The 21,075-nt window shown below is 37.6% G+C and overlaps 1 non-coding gene across 1 annotated transcript; it reads left to right on the forward strand.

Annotated features, from left to right (window-relative positions):
- The first annotated feature begins 17,968 nt into the window (after positions 1 to 17,968).
- Positions 17,969 to 18,041, forward strand: TRNAG-ACC (transfer RNA glycine (anticodon ACC)). The gene has a single exon. It is a non-coding gene; the product is annotated as a tRNA-Gly (tRNA).
- The last annotated feature ends 3,034 nt before the right edge of the window (positions 18,042 to 21,075 follow it).

A 21,075-nucleotide genomic window follows, 5' to 3' on the forward strand; every position in this document is an offset into this window, starting at 1 on the left:
AGGGTTTTGACCCAGAGAGAGAAGCTGAGTCACAATGTGGGTAAGAGGTTATATTTCAAAGTTATATATGTGAAGTGAAGTGAAGTGAAGTCACTCAATCGTGTCTGACTCTTTGCGACCCGGTGGACTGTAGCCCACTCAGACTCCTCTGTCCATGGGATTCTCCAGGCAAGAACACTGGAGTGGGTTGCCACTTCCTTCTCCAGGGGATCTTCCCAACCCAGGGATTGAACCTGGGTCTCCTGCATTGCAGGCAGACGCTTTATCCTCTGAGCCACTTAATCCCCAAATCTATGACTCGCTACCTGATTGAGCTTATTCTGGTTACTTAACTTCTCTAAGTATATTTGGGGACACACACACACACATATGTACACCTATGCACATGCCTTTTGACTAGAACATTCACACAATTCAATAATCAAAACAATATGAAAGAATATAAAATTTAAAATCAATTTTTTCTTACTATATCTTAGATAATGTGACAGGCTGTAACTTCCCTTAAGTTGAGGAGGATTGGCATCTTAGAGTCTTATTGTGGAAGTGATACAGTGGACTCTGGAGGTAAGATATAAAGGAAGATTTAGCTTCCTTCTGGTTTTTGTGAGATGCTTGCACATGGACTCAGCTGCCACATTGTGAGGAAGCTCAAGCAATCCGGGTAGAGAGGAACCATCATGACCTCTGGCTCACAGCCCTATCTGAGCTTCTAGTTGACAGCCACCTTGTAATTGCCAGATGTTGTCAAAAAGTCAAACTGAAGTGGCTATTCCAGCCCCACTCAGGTGACATCAGCTTGTGTTCATGGAGTAGCAATAGCCTGTGGTTGCTGATACCTGCTCAAAGTGCAGATTAGTGCAAAAAAGCAAATGACTATTTTGTTTTAAGTCATCAAATTTGGAGTGGGTTGTTAAACTGAATTAGATAATTGAAAGTGTTAGTTACTCAGCCCTGTCCAACTCTTTGTGATGCCTTACTGTACCCCTCCAGTCTCCTCTGTCTATGGAATTCTCCAGATAAGAATGCTGGAGTGGGTAGCCATTCCCTTCTCCAGGGGATCTTCCCAACTCAGGGATCGAACACAGGTCTCCTATATTACATGCAGAATTTTTACCATCTGAGCCACCAGGGCAGACTGTTAGACATATACTCAAAGATAAATCAGACATATGATCAAGGATAAATCCATAATTGATTTGTGTTATTATATATATATTTTCTAATTGAAAAGAGAAAACCTTCAATATTGAAAATTTTGTTTTTGTTTCACACATTATAAAAAAATTAATCTGCAAGCCTAAGTGGGGAAATTTATATAGATTTCTCATTGCACTTAGAGGCTATGTTTTTCAGGGTTCTGTTGTTGTTATTTAGCTTCTAAGTCATGTCTGACTGTTTTGGGACCTCATGGAGGGTAGACTGCCAGGCTTCTCTGTCTGTGGGTTTATCCAGTCAAGAATATTGAGTGGGCTGCCATTTCCTTCTCCAGGGGATCATCCCAACTCAAGGATCAGGAAGGTAGTTCCTTTACCACTGAGACACCAGGGAAGCTACTAGATTTTATATTAGCATTCATAGAACTTTATTTTTTCCCCTTTTAAATAACGTGTAAATTTGCATGGCACTTATAACTTTTACATACATTGTATCCTTTGACACTCAGAATCTCTGACACTGTGATGTAGGTCTTGTTTTCCATAAGTTTTAAGTGGGAAACTAGAGGCTTAAAGAGGTTTTGAGAGAAAAGCATCACTGGGTCAGTTTCCCTTGATACAACACATTCCACCAGGCAATTCTTTATAAGCAAATAGACCCAATAGTAAAACAAAGCTGGGTGTAACAAAGCACCACCTCTTCACCTCACTTCACCTACTTTATGATCCACACAGAGAATGAAGCCACAGCAAGAGATGGTTTGAACTAACTTCTCCATTGCATCATTCCCATTACTCAACTGTGCAGGTAGCGGCTCTTCACACAAAACCACTTCAGTTCCTCTGTACCTTTCTTTATTTCCTTCTTTATTTTGTTACTCTACAAAAATAGCCTTATTCGAGCTCTCTTCATACTTTCAGTCTCCTGATTTTTCATGAAGCCTAAGCTACTTGTCAGTCTCTCCTATATTATTCTACAGAAAAGTTTCAGACTTCCCTTTCAGTTAAGATTTTAGCCTCTAAGAATTTTCCATATAAAAGTGAGCCACTGGGACCTACTATTGATCCAAGTCAAGGCTGCATTCTCTCTTATTCTGTTTCTAATTCTGTTTTGTTACTTACATGTTTGTTTAAACTCATAATCTTTCTCTTTTCATTATAAAAGTAATCTTTGCAATATATAATTATGAATAATTTTATTTTTATAATTTATATAAAAGTTAAATAAAACAAGCAATATATAAAGAGAAGGATGAATCACCCATATTCCACTTTCTGTATACTACTCTCCATCAATCATCCGTTACTCTACCCAGAGATAAGTGTGATTAGCAGTTTGATAAGCATCCTTACAGTGAATTTCTTTGTATTTACATATTCACATATGTGTGCATAACTATTTTCTTGGATAAATTGTGTAATAAGATATCCTTCTGTCACACTTTATATTTTCATTAAAATTTGTGTTTTGAAAATCTTTTTGTAGCATTTCATTGAGATTTCTCATATTTCATAGTGACTGTGCTGCTGCTGCTGCTGCTAAGTCACTTCAGTCTTGTCTGATTCTATGCGACCCCATAGATGGCAGCCCACCAGGCTCCCCCATCCCTGGGATTCTCCAGACAAGAACACTGCAGGGGGTTGCCATTTCCTTCTTCAATGCATGAAACTGAAAAGTGAAAGAAGTTGCTCAGTTGTGTCTGACTCTTAGCGACCCCATGGACTGTAGCCTACCAGGCTCCACCATCCATGGGATTTTCCAGGCAAGAGTACTAACAACTTATATTTCAGGTTTTATATAAGGTTATAAAAAATAAAAGTTCTGGAAGGATCTGAAAATCCATTGGTTCTGAAATCCAAATGAGAGGGACAATAAAATCATGATTTGGTGGTGAGCAGGATAAAGAAGGTATTGTTTGATTCATGGTAATGAATATTTATTTAACTTAAAGATGATTAAAAGTAGAATCTTCTATGTATATTTTATAAGATGGATATGTTATAGTTTATTTAAAATCTATGATTTAAACCAAAACTGGAGCTTGCTCAAATTCATGCCCATGGGATCGGTGATGCCATCCAACCATTTGATCCTTTGTCATCCCCTTCTCCTCCTGCTTTCAATCTTTCCCAGCATCAAGATCTTTTCATATGAGTCAGTTCTTCACATCTGATGGCCAAAGTATTGGAGTTTCAGCTTGAGCATCAGTCCGTCCAATGAATATTCATGACTAACTTCCTGTAAGATTGACTGGTTGTATCTCCTCACAGTCCAAGGGACTCTCAAGAGTCTTCTCCAACACCACAGTTCAAAAGCATTCTTCAGCCCTCAGCTTTCTTTATGGTCCAACTCTCACATCCATACGTGACTACTGGAAAAACCATCATTTTGACTAGATGGAACTTTTTCGGCAAGATAATGCCTCTGCTTTTTAACATGTTGTCTAGGGTGGTCATAGCTTTTTTTCCAAGAAGCAAGCATCTTTTGATTTCATGGCTGCAGTCACCGTCTGCAGTGATTTTGGATCCCAAGAAAATAAAGTCTGTCACTGTTTCCATTGTTTCCCCATCTATTTGCCATGAAGTGATGGGACCAGATGCCATGAACTTAGGTTTCTGAAAGTTGAGTTTTAAGCCAGCTTTCTCACTCTCCTCTTTCACTTTCATCAAGAGGCTCTTTAGTTCTTCTTTGCTTTCTGCCATAAAGGTGGCATCATCTGCATATCTGAGGTTATTGATATTTCTCCTGGCAATCTTGATTCCAGCTTATGCTTCGTCTAGGCCAGCATTTCACACGATGTACTCTGCATGTAAGTTAAATCAGCAGGATGACAATATACAGCCTTGAAATACTCCTTTCCTGATTTGGAACCAGCCCATTGTTCTATGTCTGGTTCTAACTGTTGCTTTTTGACCTGAATACAGATTTCTCAGGACACAAGTCAGGTGGCCTGGTATTCCTATCTCTTGAAGAGTTTTCTGCAGTTTGTTGTGATCCAAACAGTTAAAGGCTTCGGTATAGTCAATAAAGTAGAAGTGGATGTTTTTCTGGAACTCTCTTGCTTTTTTGATGATCCAGTGTATCTTGGCAATTTAATCTCTGGTTCCTCTGCCTTTTCTAATTCCAGCTTCAACATCAGGAAATTCACAGTTCAAAAACTGTTGAAGCCTGCCTTGGAGAATTTTCAGCATTACTTTGCTAGCATGTGAGGTAGGTACAATTGTACGGCAGGCTGAACATTTTTTGGCATTGCCTTTCTTTGGGATTGGAATGAAAATTGACCTTTTCCAGTCCTGCGGCCACTGCTGAATTTTCCAACTTTTCTGGCATATTGAGTTCAGTACTTTCACAGCATCATCTTTTAGGATTTGAAATAGCTCAACTGAAATTCCATCACCTCCACTAACTTTGTTCATAGTGATGCTTCCTAAGGCACACTTGACTTCTCATTCCAGGATGTCTGACTCTAGGAGCGTGATCACACCATCGTGGTTATCTGGGTCATGATCTTTTTTGCATAGTTCTTCTGTGTATTTTAGCCACCTCTTCTTAATATCTTCTGCTTCTGTTAGGTCCATACCATTTGTGTCCTTTATTGTGCCAGTCTTTGCATGAGATGTTCCCTTGGTAACTCTAATTTTCTTGAAGAGACCTCTAGTCTTTCTCATTCTATTGTTTTCCTCTATTCCTTTGCATTAATCACTGAGGAAGACTTTCTTATCTCTCCTTGCTATTCTTTGGAACCCTGCATTCAAATAGGTATATCTTTCCTTTTCTCTTTTGTTTTTTGCTTCCCTTCTTTTTACAGTTATTTGTAAGACTTCCCCAGACAGCCTTTTTGCTTTTTGAAGTTCTTTTTCTTGGGGATGGTCTTGATTCCTGTGTCCTGTACAATGTCACGAATCTCCATCTATAGTTCTTCAGGCACTCTGTCTATCAAATCTAATCCCTTGAATCTATTTCTCACTTTCACTGTATAATCATAAGGGATTTGATTTAGGTTAAATCTGAATAGTCTAGTGGTTTTCCCTACTTTATTTTTTTATTTTTTAATTAAAAATGTTTAAATTAATTTTTAATATAAATTTATTTATTTTAATTGGAGGCTAATTACATTACAATATTGTATTGGTTTTGCCATACATTGACATACTTTCTTCAATTTAAGTCTGAATTTGGCAATAAGGAGTTCACGATCTGAGCCACAGTCAGCTCCCAGTCTTGTTTTTGCTGACTGTATAGAGCTTTTCCATCTTTGGCTGCAAAGAATATAATCAGTCTGATTTCAGTATTGGCCATCTGATGATGTCCATGTGTAGTCTTCTCTTGTGTTGTTGGAAGAGGCAAGGGGAGGGGAGGAATAAATTGGAAGATTGGGATTGAAATATACACATCACTATATATAAAATTCTTATTGCATAGGAACCTGGAATGTTTCAGGTTTACTATTGTTGGGACCTAACAAACGCCATGATAGGCTTCAGGGACTAAGGTAGGACTCATGGGAAAGGCTGAGTCTGCCCAGTGGGGTCATCCCCGCGGATGCCAGGACTTGTCTAATCAGCATACTCCCCATAACCTGGTTTGAGTTTATCAGGATGTAAAAGACATCCCCCTGCAGCCAATAGCCAATTAGTAAATACCAGGAAACCCCTGCAGCCAATAAAGATTAGCCAATTAGTAAATACTAGGAAACTCCTGCAGCCAATCAGCCCTTGCCAACTCTCTGTTCTAAAACCTATAAATACTGCTGTAAATCTGGGCTTGGGGCTCCTTGCTCCACTTCACTGAGTTGGATGTGGCGGAGCCCTAGCTCGAGCTAGAAATAAAACCCCTTCATGCTTTTGCATTGCTGTGGACGTCTTATTCTCTCAGTTTTGGGGACTCGGACTCTGGGCATAACACTATGGCCAGTGCATTCTCTTGGCAAAACTCCTTTAGCCTTTGTTCTGCTTCATTCTGTACTCCAAGACCAAATTTGCCTGTTACTCCAGGTGTTTCCTGACTTCCTACTTTTGCATTCCAGTGCCCTGTAATGAAAAGGACATCTTTTTTGGGTGTTAGTTCTAGAAGGTCTTTTAGGTCTTCATAGAAATGTTCAACTTCAGCTTCTTAAGCATTACTGGTTGGGGCATAGACTTGGATTACTGTGTTATTGAATGGTTTGCCTTGGAAACAAACAGAGATCATTCCTTCATTTTTGAGACTGCATCCAAGTACTGCATTTTGAACTCTTTTGTTGACTATGATGGCTACTCCATTTCTTCTAAGGGTTTCTTGCCCACAGTGGTAAATATAATGGTCATCTGAGTTAAAGTCACACATTCCAGTCCATTTTAGTTCTTTGATTCCTAAAATGTCGACATTCAATCTTGCCATCTCCTGTTTGACCACTTCCACTTGGCCTTGATTCATGGACCTAACATTCCAAGTTCCTATGCAACTGGAATTTTATATATAGTAATGTGTGTATTTCAGTACCAATCTTCCAATTCATTCCTCCCCTCTCCTTGCCTAATGGTAACCATAAGTTTACTTTTTACATCTGTGACTCTATTTCTGTTTAGTAGACAAGTTTTTATCCTTTTTTAAGATTACACATAAAAGTTTTATCATATGGTATATGCCTTTTTTCGTCTGACTTACTTCACTCAATATGACAATACCTAGGTCCATTCCTGTTCCTGCAAATGGCATTATTTCATTCTTTTATGGCTAATATTCCATTGTGTATATGTACCGCATCTTCTTTATCTGTTCCTTTGCTGATGGACATTTAGGTTGCTTTCATGTCTTGGCTATTGTAAATAGTGCCGCAATGAACATTGGGGTGCACTTATATTCATGTATTTTGAACCTGTGCTTTTGTATACATGCCCACTTATAATTGCTATATCCTCTTGGTGAGTTGATCTAGAAACTGATACTTTTCTCAGAGATCCCACCACTCCAGCTGCCCCAAAGTTCTGTCTGAGAGAAAAGAGTTCCTGTAGGGAAAACAGTGAGAGGAAAGAGTGAGAGAAAAAAAATGACAGAGATTCCTTCCACAGTGTTCAGAGACAGGAGGCTCTATTCTAGATGTTCTGTCAGGGTTTTGATGCCTGTGCAACCACGACCATCACCACTGGATAATTATAAATGAGATTGTCTTTGGGACAGTGCAAAAATTAAAAAAAAAAAAAAAAGTACTTCATCCTATACATTCTGGCTCAGAGGGACTTCCTGTCCCAAGCTGCTGGCCAGAAAGGCAAAGTTTCTCTCAGGATTTTGGCTCTCCATGCCCCACTGTGCAGTTTTGCAATGAGACTATCTGGCTTAAAATCAAGATAAAAGATAGGGGAAACACCTTTTAAATTTAGCCCCATTATAGATTATTCTTCACCATTTACTTCCTCAGTCTACCTGTTAGTGGTAAATTTTCAGAATCCTCATTTGGTTGCTTTTTGTATTTTGTCCAGAAGTTTTACTTGTAATCAATGGGAGCAATGGCCTCTGGTAGATTTATTACTTCTTGACCAGCAGTTGAATTCAAATAATCTTGCTTCATGATGATAAATTAGGATTCATATATATACATATATATATAAATATAGATAAATCTAAAGCCCTTTTCTTAAACACTGCATTCCACATCTTACATGTAAAGTCTAATCTTTATTTTTACATATTTTATGCAAAATGAAGAGACTTGTGACCTATGATTTCTATTGTGTTACCTGGAAATAGTCAAAGGAGAACAAGAGCTAGAGTAACAGAAAAGTCAGTAAATGGAAAAAGAAAGAGAGAAATCACAAGAGATAGAAGGATAAGCAGATGTGAGTTGGCTTGCATCATTAAAAATATCTACTTGTCATATTTCTCAATGAGAGTTCAGGCAGGGAACAGATGTTATACTCAGTAACTAAAAAGAGTTTAATGATGGTACTCTTTCCAAAGGGGTAGGCAGGGTAAGAAAAGTAACAAGTGATGCTGAAATACAAAAGGACTCACAGCAGCTGACATCCATTCCCATCCCTGGACATGCAGTTTATTGGAATCAGTGGCCATAGCTAGAGAACTTCAGCCACTTCTCTGTACTTGTAAGGAAAGAATTAGGTAGTAAATATTCTGATTCCTCCTGCTCTTTTATCTGCTGCTAGTGTTTCTTGAATGAACTCAAACAGATGCCAGACTCAAGAGATCCTGGATGAGACAGCTTATGGATATCATTGCTCAGAACTCAGAGTAGGTTAAACAAGAGTAGAAAGTGGTTATAGAAAACAAATGGGGGATATTGACTCCTTTTGCCCATCATTTTTCATTCTTATCTAACAAAGGGAAAACATATCTGTCTTATTACAAAACAACATCTCAGTAATCTTAAATGAAAATATTAGGACCAACTTTGTCATTTAGATATGATAGAAGAAAAAAAGTGAAGTCATTCAGTTATATCTGACTCTTTGTGACCCCATGGTATGTAGCCTGCCAGGCTCCTCCATCAGAGGGATTTTCCAGGCGAGAATACTGGAGTGGGTTGCCATTTCCTTCTCAAGGAAGAAAAAAAAGGAAACATTTAATTTACATGAAACATAGCTACTATAGTCCCCTCTTTTATAGTTGATCTCAAGGCTATGTTGACAAATAGCTTTTTTCTTTAATGACTCATTCTGTATTTCTCTTACCCTCTGCTAGCATCTTGACTGGTTGCCTATTTAATCTGATGGGATGATGGAAACTTTTATTTCCAGAAGATCCAAATCCTCAGTAGTCCTGTATTTATTGGTTATGTTGTTCTCCATTATCCACACAAGATGACCCAGTGAATCCTCCAAACAAATAGTTACCCTGGAATCTTAATGTGAAATTTCCCCTTGACAATAAGGATAATCTCCATTTCTAATGAAGTAGTATTATTTTTTACCAATTGTTTTAGCAACATGAGAAGGTGTAACTAACCAAGGGACATTGTAATTGGTAGAATAATGCTCCAAGATGTCCTGTAATCTGGGAATGTGTTAGGTTACATGGTGAGGGGGAACTAGGTTGCAGATGGAAGTAAGATTGTGAATAAACTGACCCTAAAATAGAAAGATTATTCTGGATTATCTATGTGAATCCAGTGTAATCATAAGCATTCTTAAAAGCAGAAGAGGAGGCAGAAAAAGTGAGATAGGGAGAGATGGAACTACAGAAGAAAGGCTAGAAAGATTTCACATTGTTGGCCTTGAAGATGGAGGGAGGGAACCATGAGTGAAGGGATTTATGAGGCCTCTAGAAATGCTAAAAGTCAAGGACAGGATTTCTCCCTTAGAGCCTTTCCGAAGGCATGCTGCGCTGCTGGCATCTTGATTTTAGTACCATGAGATCCGTGTTGGACTTCTAACTTTTAGAACTGCCAGATGATTAATTTGTGTTGTTTTAAGATACTAAATTTGTGCTGATTTGTTACAACAGCAATAGAAATAGTTTTCTACATACACTGTCAGTTCCAATTTAGTGGACCCAGGCTTCTGTTTCATGGTGGAAGCATTTCTCTCTAGATAAATGTTGACAAGTACTCCAAATCCAATGAGTCCAAGATTGAGAGGGAAGGAGTAAATAATTCATTCAGTGATATGGGCCATTTTGACCTTCATCCCTCGAATCCCAAACCCGTGCATTCTGGCTTCGGGCAAATAATGTCATATCTTGGTTGCTGACTTAAGGCCTTTTCCACATTCTATTGCTGTCCCCTAGATGACAGAAAACAGAGACTTCAATAGGCCATCCTATCACTCTGTCAATCCAGCCACTTGTGATACTGGTACACTTAAAAGATCAGTGAGCAGTCAAAAGCTCGTTGCACATCTTTTTCACTGTGAAATATATATTTTGGTTAGAGATAATATTAGTGTAGCATACGAAGGAATTGTATAAATCTTAAAATGATGATGCTCTTAGAAATTTTGTAAATAGAAAGGTAGGTATGAATATGAAATATGCATTTCTTCCATGAAGACAAACTGAGATCCTCTCTATTCAGAAAGATGTTCAGTGTGATCAATATGCCTCAGAGCATCTGGTGGGTTTTGACCACGATATATGATGCCATAGTGGAAACTAAGCCACGTTCTTTTGCATTCAGCAGTTTGGGCACTGACGACATTTGAACTAGCCTGTTGAATCCATGAAGAAATTTTATCCCTGCCTGTGTCTCCTGATTATCCTCTAAATTATATGTAAATGTTGTTACTGAGTAATAATATGTATTTATAAAAATGAGTTGACAGTCAGCTCTTTGTGCTATCACAATCACCTTCAAATACTCTTTCATTTAAGTAAGTCCTTGACCAATGGGTTAGGAATTCTGAATGAGTACAGATTCTTACCTCAGGTCGTAATTGCCATGCTGTAAAATAGATAACTAAATATCCTATGTAGAGTTCTTCCCACTGGGAGCATATAATTTTATTGCTATATTTCACGACTACCCTAACAGTCAAGGTAATACAACTCTTCACTTCCAGCTGGTTCCATATTTTCTTGCAGACCCATCCATACACCTGGCCTGTATCTTTCTTCCTTTGGTCCAGGAAAATCCCCAGTTGGCCATAAGATTATTAAGTTTAATTTTGCATACTGGAGCAGCTGGGGCCAGGTGTCCTAAAATGGGATACTACTCTGTGCATTAAATACTATGACTTTATGGATTGGTAATGCCTGGTCCAGATGGGAGTTGAGGTGGCATAGTAATCTGATGTGTCATGATCAACCACTGTTGTTTTTCAGTTGCTAACTCATGTCCAACTCTTTGCAACACCATGGACTGCAGCATGCCAAGCTTCCCAGTCCTTCGCTATCTCCCAGAGGTTGCTCAAACTCAGGTCCATTGAGTCTGTGATGCCATCCAACTGTCTCATCCTCTGTTGCCCTCTTCTCCTTCTGCCATCAATCTTTCCCAGCATCAGGGTTTTTTCCAGTGGGTTGGCTCTTCACATCAGGTGGCCAAAGTATTTGAGCTTCAGCTTCAGCATTAGTCGTTTCAATGAACATTCAGGGATCAAACAGAGTTGTCACCAAAAACTGCTTTTTAAGTAGAGAATAATTTTGGACAGAATATGACATAGCCTCATTCTAAGACCTTAGGGACTTGTATTATGGGTCCCCATTAGGGTTTATCAGAGATTCCATAGGCCCTCTTGATCTAATTTTACTATGAATCCTGGGCTTGAGGAAATAACTATAGGAGAGTTCTGTAGGCCCACTGGACCTATTATGAGATGAACTAAGGCCAAAGCTCCAACTGTCACCTAACTTCCATCAGCCCTACTCTGACCAGTTTTCTGTAATGGCATTTTGTTGTGTCTGGAGACTGGCAGGAGTTTAGAGCCAACATCTAATGTGATCATTGACACGTGTGACTGAATCCCAGAATTTCCTTTCAATGGCTGTTTCTTCAGGTCACTTCTGGACAAAAAAAAAAAAAAAAAAAATTGTATTTTTCCCATCAGGAAGGAAAAATTGCATCAGGAGGGAAATGACATACTCAAAAGGGTTAAAATATATATATATATATTAGGTTAATATATATATTATATATATGTATATATAAAGTTAAATAAAGGGGCAGTTGACTGAGGTGTGAGAAGGTTAAGGAAACAAACAAGGACCGCAATACAAGCAGGATCTAGCAAAAACTGGAAGCCTTCAGCAACCCTTATTTGGAAGGGTTAGGGGAACAAGCTGCTGTGACTGCTAACTACTATGGGAGGTTAGAAGCCAGACAAGAGCCTGAGTCTTAGGTGGAGGAGCAGTTACTGCTGCACCAAAGTCTTCGAGACAGAGCTGAGGGAGCTTATTTTCTGACTTTTTTCCCCTCTGGCCTGCTACTGGAGCTTTCCACTCCATGACCCTACCAGTATCCAGAGGACAAGAAAACCCAGAGGGCTCAGCACACCCTGGCCAGACCTTAAGCCAGAGAAAAGTCCCGTGGATGGAGAATGGCTATTGAGACCAGCCAGGGAATATGCAGGATACCCTTTGTAAGACCCATTTTTGTTGCAGAGATATTTAAATGGGGAAAACTGCTTCCAAGCTGCTTTTCAAACATAATGAAATATGGTAATATAAAACTAGATAAGATTATGAAAATGATTTAGAAAGATAAAAGATAAAGAGCAGGTCCTTGAGGAAGTTACTTATTTTAACGGTACATTAAATGGTACATTCCTGACCATAGTATGAAAAAAAACAAAACATGAATAATAAAAATTTAATTTTTTGATAAAATGGAACAAATAATTAACCTAGACTTTTTTCTTCCGGCAAATTTCAAGAAGGGTACATCTTATAAATCTTTGTTTTAAAGATTTGTATAATGATTCTAGCGTTGATATAAAGGAAACCATTCAAAACAGGAGTTTAAGCATGAAAGCATTTTTGGTAAAAAAAAGAAGAATGGTTTTAAGCAAAGCCAAGGAGACAACTATTGAATGTGATTTCTTCACAATTTTATGTTTTAGAGGAGATTGTTATTTGGCTTCATTCTCAAGTCTAGCTCAAGGCAAAATTGAGAACCACCAGTAGTTTATCTTTTTAGCCTCAGCTTTTGTTAATTTTACCATTTTCCTTCCATATGGCACTTATCTCAATCTGCAAATATGAAAAACAAAACAAAGCTTATTATTGCATCCGGTATTTTGTAAAGTTCTGATGAAAAGTAAAAACAATAACTTTATTAGTGGATGCTAAGTAATTTCCATATGCTTATTAAATTCAAATTAGTGAAATCATGATAAGAATATATTTCAATGAAAATTAAATAATGAGGACAGAGAATATCTCAATAGAATTGCAAAATCCAGAACTGCTGAGAGACTAGTGAAGATACTGACTTACAAAATTTATACACTGTTAGAAGTGAGAGAAACTATAATTTAGAGAGATGTGGTATTCATCCTGTACCATTGAGTGCTGAACAGGTTAGAGGCTTCTCTCCCGGGAACAAATTGCATTTTCTTTAGAGAGAAACACACAGGCAGTCCCTTGGCAGGAGCGTCAAAATCAAATAGTAATTTCAATCCGTAATGCCTTTTATCTAAAGAAGTCAGCAGCATTTCCTCGTTAGCTTTCAGAATATACTTGTGATTTGTCTCTTGAATTGTAACTCCCTTTTTTTGGTTGTTGTTACAAAGAAATCAAGGCATAGAGAAACAGACATGTACTAATTTCTATTGAGATCACTTAAACAGGGTCAATTACTGAGACACACAGGTCTCGATGCTTGATATAATAAGTGAAAATGAAAGTGTTAGTCGCTCAGTTATGTCAGACTCTTTGCAACTCCAAGGACTGCAGCACCCAGCCTTCCCTGTCCTTACTATCTCCTGGAGTTTGCTGAAATTCATGTCCATTGAGTCGGTGACACCATTCGACCACCTCATTCTCTGTGGCCCCCTTTCCTTCCTGCCCTCAATCTTTCCCAGCATCAGGGTCTTTTCCAATGAATCGGCTTTTCGTATCAGGTAACCAAAGTACTGGAGCTTCAGCTTCAGCATCAGTCATTCCAATGAATATTCAGGGTTGATTTGCTTTAGGATTGCTTGGTTTGATCTCCTTGCTGCCCAAGGCACTCTCAAGAGTCATCTTCAGCACCACAGTGTGAAAGCATCATAAACACTCTTGAAAAGAGTGTCATTGACAGAGACAGCCATTGTTCAGAAACATGAGAGACCATGGAGAATTGTCTTCCAAGACAGTGTACCACATATATAAAATTATATATATACAATTATAGATGTATATTATATGTAATATATATAATTATAGGTATATATATAATATACACATATATAATCATATATATGTATATATAATATATACACACATATAATTTATATATAAATAAAATTAAATTTATATATAATTTATATATAAAATATAATTGTATATAATATATAAAATTATACACAAGATGCAAAAATGAATAGAATACATAAAATCCTTTGTAATATATGTAAGCATTTAATATACAGAGAAAAGGCAATTAAATTAATTTTTTTTTCAGTATTATCAGGCAATTTTTGTGCTTCAGATTTTTTCTAGATGCCTGAGTTAATGAATGTCACTAATGTAATAAGTAAGGTTTTTAATGCTGCATGATGAAACTTTGTGTTATCTGTTTTTCTATGCATCATGCCACTAAATTGAACACCAACATTTTCATGACTGTTTCTAAATTGCACATAGTTTTATTGGGCAGGCCAAAAAGTTTGAAACTTTTGGTCCAGCAAATAATATAAGATCGTTTGATTTCTGCACCATATTATTTTTTGTTCTGCTAATGTCTCCATAATCTTTCTACAATTTAGGTAAAATAAACATGATACAAACTTTACTCCCATAACTGTTTTTAAGCATACAGTTCTGCAGCATTAAGTTGATTCATGTTGTGCAACTGTCACCATCAGCCGTCTCCAGGTATCATTTGGCAAAACTGAAACTCAGTGCCCATTGAATATATTTCTTAATGTAAAAAATAGGTAATAAGAATATAATCTGCATCAAACACTGTTCTATTCAGGATTCTATCAAAGTAATCTGGCTTGAATATATGGTTAATATTTTGATTATTATTCTCTGTAATATATCTTAAAGTTTAAAATCTAATATTCAGAAATGTAGATCTCAAGTTTATCAAACATCATGGAAAATTTCCCTTCCTGTGACAAGCAGGGTTATCCTTCCATACAAGTGTGTGTGCATGTGCGCTCAAGTCTTGTCCAGCTCTTTGCAGCCTCATGGACTGTATCCCGCCAGGCTCCTCTGTCCATGGGATTCTCCAGGCAAGAATACTGGAGTGGGTAGCTGTGGCCTCCTCCCGGGGATCTTCCTGACCCAGGGAGTGAACACAAGTCTCCTGTGTCTCCTGAACTGCAGGCGGATTCTTTACCACTGAGCCATCAAGGAAGTCTCTATCCTTCCATAGTTGGGTATATGATAATCCATAGTTCTAGTATATTTATTCAGGATGTTCTGGATGTACCTTTAGTTTTCAAAATGAATGCTTACAATTATTTCAAGGATCCTAGAATGCTCCTTGCTGTTCAGTTTACATGAATATATCTTCTATTTTAAACAGACCTGACTTTTTATTGATGGAGAAGAGGTTAACATTTTGGCATTTTTAACAAAATCCAATCCTGAAACCATGAATTCCTTTGGGAGAAAACTATTTAGTTAATGCAATATTTGCCCATATTATATTGCTATAGGGTCTCCATTTCTAAATTTCTCCTGAGCATCTTCCAAGCATCATTATCAGTATTAAGAATTCCAAAGGGGGGTTTGTTAGAGCCTCATGTCTCAGGTATATATTTTGCTTGTATGTATTTTAGCCTTTAATCTGTTAATACATATTGGAAGGTTTGATATCTCTTACCATAATTATAAATCCTCTATGTACCCATCTAGCATCTTCAACAATTGTCACTCACAGACACAATTTTTGTTTTGTCCTTGCCCCCTAAGATGCACTGGATTATTTTGAAACAATTTCCAGACATAACATCTTTCATCTTTAAATATTTCACTAAATATTTTAAAAAAGATAAAGACCTTTGTAAAGTACAATCATAATACCATTACACCATTTGAACATACAACATAATTATTTTCAATAACTTAAAATCCCGTCAATATTCAAAATTTCTTAATTAGCTACCATTTTCCCCTTTGATTGACTTTTTATTCTTCTGGCAGTGTTTGACATGTTCCCTGCATCTTCTGGAAACTGATAGCCAAATCTAGAGATTTGATCATATTCAGATTTTATTTTTCATTTATTTGGTTAAAATTATTTTATGAATGTCATCATATACTTCTATCAGGGATACCTAGTGGCTGGTGGTCCTTCATTTTATGACACTGGCAAACATTAACAAGTATTGTTTAGATTAATTATTTCATTATAGGTTTGCAAAGTGGGAATAGTCTACCTTTACTAATTATTCTTCCTTTTTTCCTCTTAAGCTGGAATATAACTGTGAAGAATCAGCTATTAGATTTGGTTACTCCAAAGTTTTGTTCACATAGAAAGGATGAATGCTTGATTATTTCCCTTAGTGTATTTATTTTTTAAATTAATTGCTTTCCCAGCATCCTTCTAAGGTGACTAATAACTGCATTTTAAAAATGTACTTCTGAACTCATTTGGTCTATTTCAATCTGCTTCAGCTATTAGTCTTTCTGAGACTCAAGCCACCCTACCTTTGCCGAGTAAAAGGCTGTTCAAGTCGACTCTTGAGTATTGTGGACATGGTCATAGAAGTTTGAATAGTTTTATTGCTTTCTATTGTAAGATGTCCCAAGCACATCTTGTATAATTCCTCTGCCAGCCTTTTACCACCTATTTCTTTATGGCGCTTTGGTTTATTTTAGTAGGAAAGACATTAGGTAGTACCACTCAGGCACTAGGGTGCTTATTATTGCCAAGGTGATCTTTTATTTTATTTTCCTAGTCATTTTCAGTGGACAGAATTTTAAAATGTACTTTTTTAAAAACAAACTTTATTTTTAAGAGCCATTTCAGATTCACAGCAAAACTGAGCAGAAAGTAGAGAGAGCTCCTGGAGGCCCCCACCTGTGTATAGCCTCCTCCACTATCATCATCTAATATAGTGGTACGTGGACTTCCCTTGTAGCTCAGTCGCTAAAGAATCTGCCTGCAGTGCAGGAGACCTGGGTTCAATCCTTGGGTTGGGAAGATGCTGTGGAGAAGGAAACAGCAACCCAATCCAGTACTCTTGCCTGGAAAATCTCATGGACAGAGGAGCCTGGTGGGCTGCAGTCCACAGGGTCACAAAGAGTTGGGCATGACTGAGCGACTAACCCTTACTTAGTTTGTTACAAGCAAAGAAACTATACTGACACATCATGATTATCCCAAATCCATAGTTTCTATTAAGGTCACTTGATGTACATTCTATGGATTATGAAAAATGTATAATGGCATGTATCCATCATTATAGTATTATGCACAATAATTTCAATATCTTAAAAAATATCATCTATATTCTGCCTATCCATCCCTTCTTCCTCTCTAGCCTCTGCCAACCACTCATCTCTTATGGTCTCTGTAGTTTTGCCTTTACTAGAATGTCATATTGTTGTAATCATACAGTTTGTAGCCTTTTCAGACTGACTTCTTTTTCCATGTCTTTTCATGGCTTGACACTTCCTTTCTTTTTAGTGTTGAGATCAGCCCTGGGTGTTCTTTGGAAGGAATGATGCTAAAGCTGAAACTCCAGTACTTTGGCTACCTCATGAGAAGAGTTGACTCACTGGAAAAGACTCTGATGCTGGGAGGGATTGGGGGCAGGAGGAGATGGAGACGACAGAGGATGAGATGGCTGGATGGCATCACCGACTCAATGGACGTGAGTTTAAGTGAACTCCTGGTGATGGACAGGGAGGCCTGGTGTGCTACGATTCATGGGGTTGCAAAGAGTCGGACACGACTGAGCAATTGAACTGAACTGAACTGAACTGAATATTCACTTAGGACTTCCCAGGTGGTTCAGTGGTGAAGAATCTGCCTGCCAGTCTGCCAGTGGAGGAGATGCAGCTTCAATCCCTCAGTCGGGAAGAACTTGTGGAGAGGAAATGGCAACCCACTCCAGTATTCTTGATTCTTGCCGGGAGAATTCCATGGGCAGAGGAGCCTGGCAGGCTACAGTCCATGGGGTCGCAAGAGTCAGACACAGCTCAGCAACTAAAACACCACCACCAGTTATATATTTTCAGTAGTTTTATATATATGTAAAACTACTGAAAATGTCATTTTGGGATTTCCATGGTGGTCCAGCGGCTAAGACTCTGTACTACCAATGCAGAGGATCTAGGTTCAATCCCTGGTCAGGGAACTAGATCCCACATTCCACAACCAAAGATTCTGTATGCCTCAATGAAGATCCTGCACAGGATAATGAATATTCTGAGTGCTGAAAGACTTGGTGCAGTCAAATAAAAAGAAAAAAAAGGAAAATATCATTTTGAGTAATAGTCTTCCAATTCTTCATATACTTTAAATTGAGCTTATTCTCTTAAACATTCCCACCAAACACAAACAAAAACAAATCGCTAATTAGTGACCTTGGAATCAAGGAACTGAGGCCCTTGATGCTTCTTTGATACAGCATTAAACCTTGATTACTACCCTTGGTTATATTCCAGAAGCTAATGTGACTTTGGACCATTGGGAAGACTAAGCTTTTAAAACCCATGTAGTTAATGATGACAATGTTATTTTTGTTAAATGTCTATAAAGTTTCTACTTTTCCAAGTATCTTTTATGTTAAAATCATTCCATGTTATTTAAGTGTTAGCTAGGTAAGTTTTTCTTTCTTTTCTTTTTTTTCACTACAGAACCTATAAAGAGAATAGTTTTACATGTAATAAAATACTGAGTGGGATCTAATCCCTTCGGTTATGGCAAGGGGTTAGGAGAGGTTGGCCTTGATCTTTATTAGAGGATTTGCAAGGAGCCATTAATGGACACAAGCAGAATATTGAATTCTAAATGATGAGTAGAATTCGTCTGTCAAAAAGCACATATATATGATGGTGGGACAATGAGAATATGTCTGTGAACTTGAACTAAGTTCCTTCCTGCAATTATTAAGTCAAGCTCTCTTTAGCAACTTGATGTGCATTGGAATACAGAAATCTAGGCAAGATGTTCCACTCAGCCGTCCCACATCCATTTGTTATCTTTATGTTAAGTGTTTCCAAGTTTTGGCAACTATAAATAAAATTAAGTGATTTTTTTGAGGGGGGATTTTGAGTTATCAGTTAGGCAACAAAAAAGAGAATGATTGTTGCTTATTCTTAGGGTCTATCATTATAAAATTAGCAGGCTGTCTCGCTGCTTCACAACTGAGCATTTTGTTTTGTGTCTTGAGGAAGAACATAAAATCACAAATGTGTTTAGAACTGTTTTGTCTCTCACATTCTCTTCATCTTGATGATAGAGGGTGTCTGATTTGGCATAGTCTAACTCAGTTTTGACTTTCTGGTAATTAAACATTTAGTTTTGAACAGACTTTCCATTAGTATAATTTCATTATGCCTCACTCTATCTTCATAGCCTGCAAATAAAACTTTATAGGAGCTCTGTAACTACAGCAGGATAGCAGTAATATAAACACCAAATGAATGATTCTGTTGTTTTTTGACTTTTATTTTAACATTACTTTCCAAAGTATGCTGAAAAAATAAGTTTAAGGGTTTTTCTTTACAGAAGACTGGTTCTAACAGTTTGACTAATTATATGTCTATTAAAATATTTCAAAATGTATTTGAAAAAAGCTCCAAGTAAGAGCTTTTCCCACTAATGATAACAAAATAGGAGTATCAGTACTTTTTCAAAATTAAAAATTAACCATATTACAGGTTCAATCTGAGAAACACAATGGTGTTCATTCAAAATGTTCTTCTACTTAAGATGTCAAAATTTAAAATATTACTTTAAACTAATTATTGAGAGGGTATTACTATAATATGGCTTCCCAAGTGGCTCAGAGTTAAAGCATCTGCTTGCCAATGCAGGAGACACAGGTGATGTGGGTTCGATCCCTGGGTTGGGAAGATCCTTTGGTGGAGGGCATGACAACTGACTCCAGTTTTCTTGCCTGGAGAATCTCAAGGCTACAGGAGCCTGGCAGGCTACAGTCCATGGGGTCACAAAGAGTTCGACAAGACTGAGTGACTGAGCATGAGCGCATAAGCACATTGCTCAAATAAATTAGGGTGGCACTCATGGGACAGAGGCGGAAGTAGGGAAGAGATTTTAATAGAGAATCAAACGTCTTCATATTCCAAAACAGAACTTCAACTTTAGAACTTACGACAGTAACTACTAGTGGAAGTTCTTTCCAGCTGGCACATTTCAGATCATTTGATCTCAGCACAAACATATACTACCTATTTCTGAAGCAGATCCAACTTGGGAAAGCTAAACTCATTTAAATAAATGTCCAAGATCTTCAACTGCTTCCTTTCAACTGCTTCACCTGTTATGTATGTTTCAAAAGCATCTTTTCCAGACAATAGCTGCTGTTGAAAGAGTATTATTTTTGCCCTGGGGTCATAATTAACTCTTAGATCTGTAAAATAAAATAAAGTAAAAATAAAATTTTAAAAAAATATATTAAAAATGACAAAAAATAAAAAAATAAAAAACAAAAAGAAAAGACATTTTGTACTTGAATCTGACTAATTCATTGCTTTCTACAATTAACATTTAAATATTTAATTTTTTGAAGTAGTTCTACATTCTTAATTCTCCCTTACTAATATCATGAGGACATGAGCAAGAAGAATCTTCTTAAAAGCCTCTAGTGGCAAACACAAGTCAGTAGCATAAAGGAAAATCACTATGATTCAGTGTTGAAATGAAATGTGGATATAGCTAAGGCCTCATGAGAATGGAATCGGATTGGGAACATTTTAGAGCCAAGGAGCAGAGTTTGGGGTGGGGATAAAGATGAATTACTTCAGTTGAGTATCTGAATTAGGCTGGGAAGGACAGTGAAACACTTAGTGATACACAAAATTAGAGTTAGACCCTGATAGCGCGAAGAGTCGCACACAACTGAGAGACTTCACTTTCACTTTTCACTTTCATGCATTGGAGAAGGAAATGGCAACACACTCCAGTATTCTTGCCTGGAGAATCTCAGGGATGGGGGAGCCTGGTGGGCTGCCATCTCTGGGGTCACCCAGAGTCGGACACGACTAAAGCGACTTAGAAGCAGCAGCGAATTGAAATTATATTGAAGTAATCAAGTTCAGGTTTAAAAAAGGAATCAGGTGGCCATAGAGATTCTGGTCTCAGGCTTGTCTCTGCGCCATTTACAATTTAAGTTTGTTTGAACTGTATGAGACCCAAGGACACCA

Source organism: Budorcas taxicolor, chromosome 9 (assembly GCF_023091745.1).
Source record: "Budorcas taxicolor isolate Tak-1 chromosome 9, Takin1.1, whole genome shotgun sequence".
Lineage (NCBI taxonomy): Eukaryota > Metazoa > Chordata > Mammalia > Artiodactyla > Bovidae > Budorcas > Budorcas taxicolor.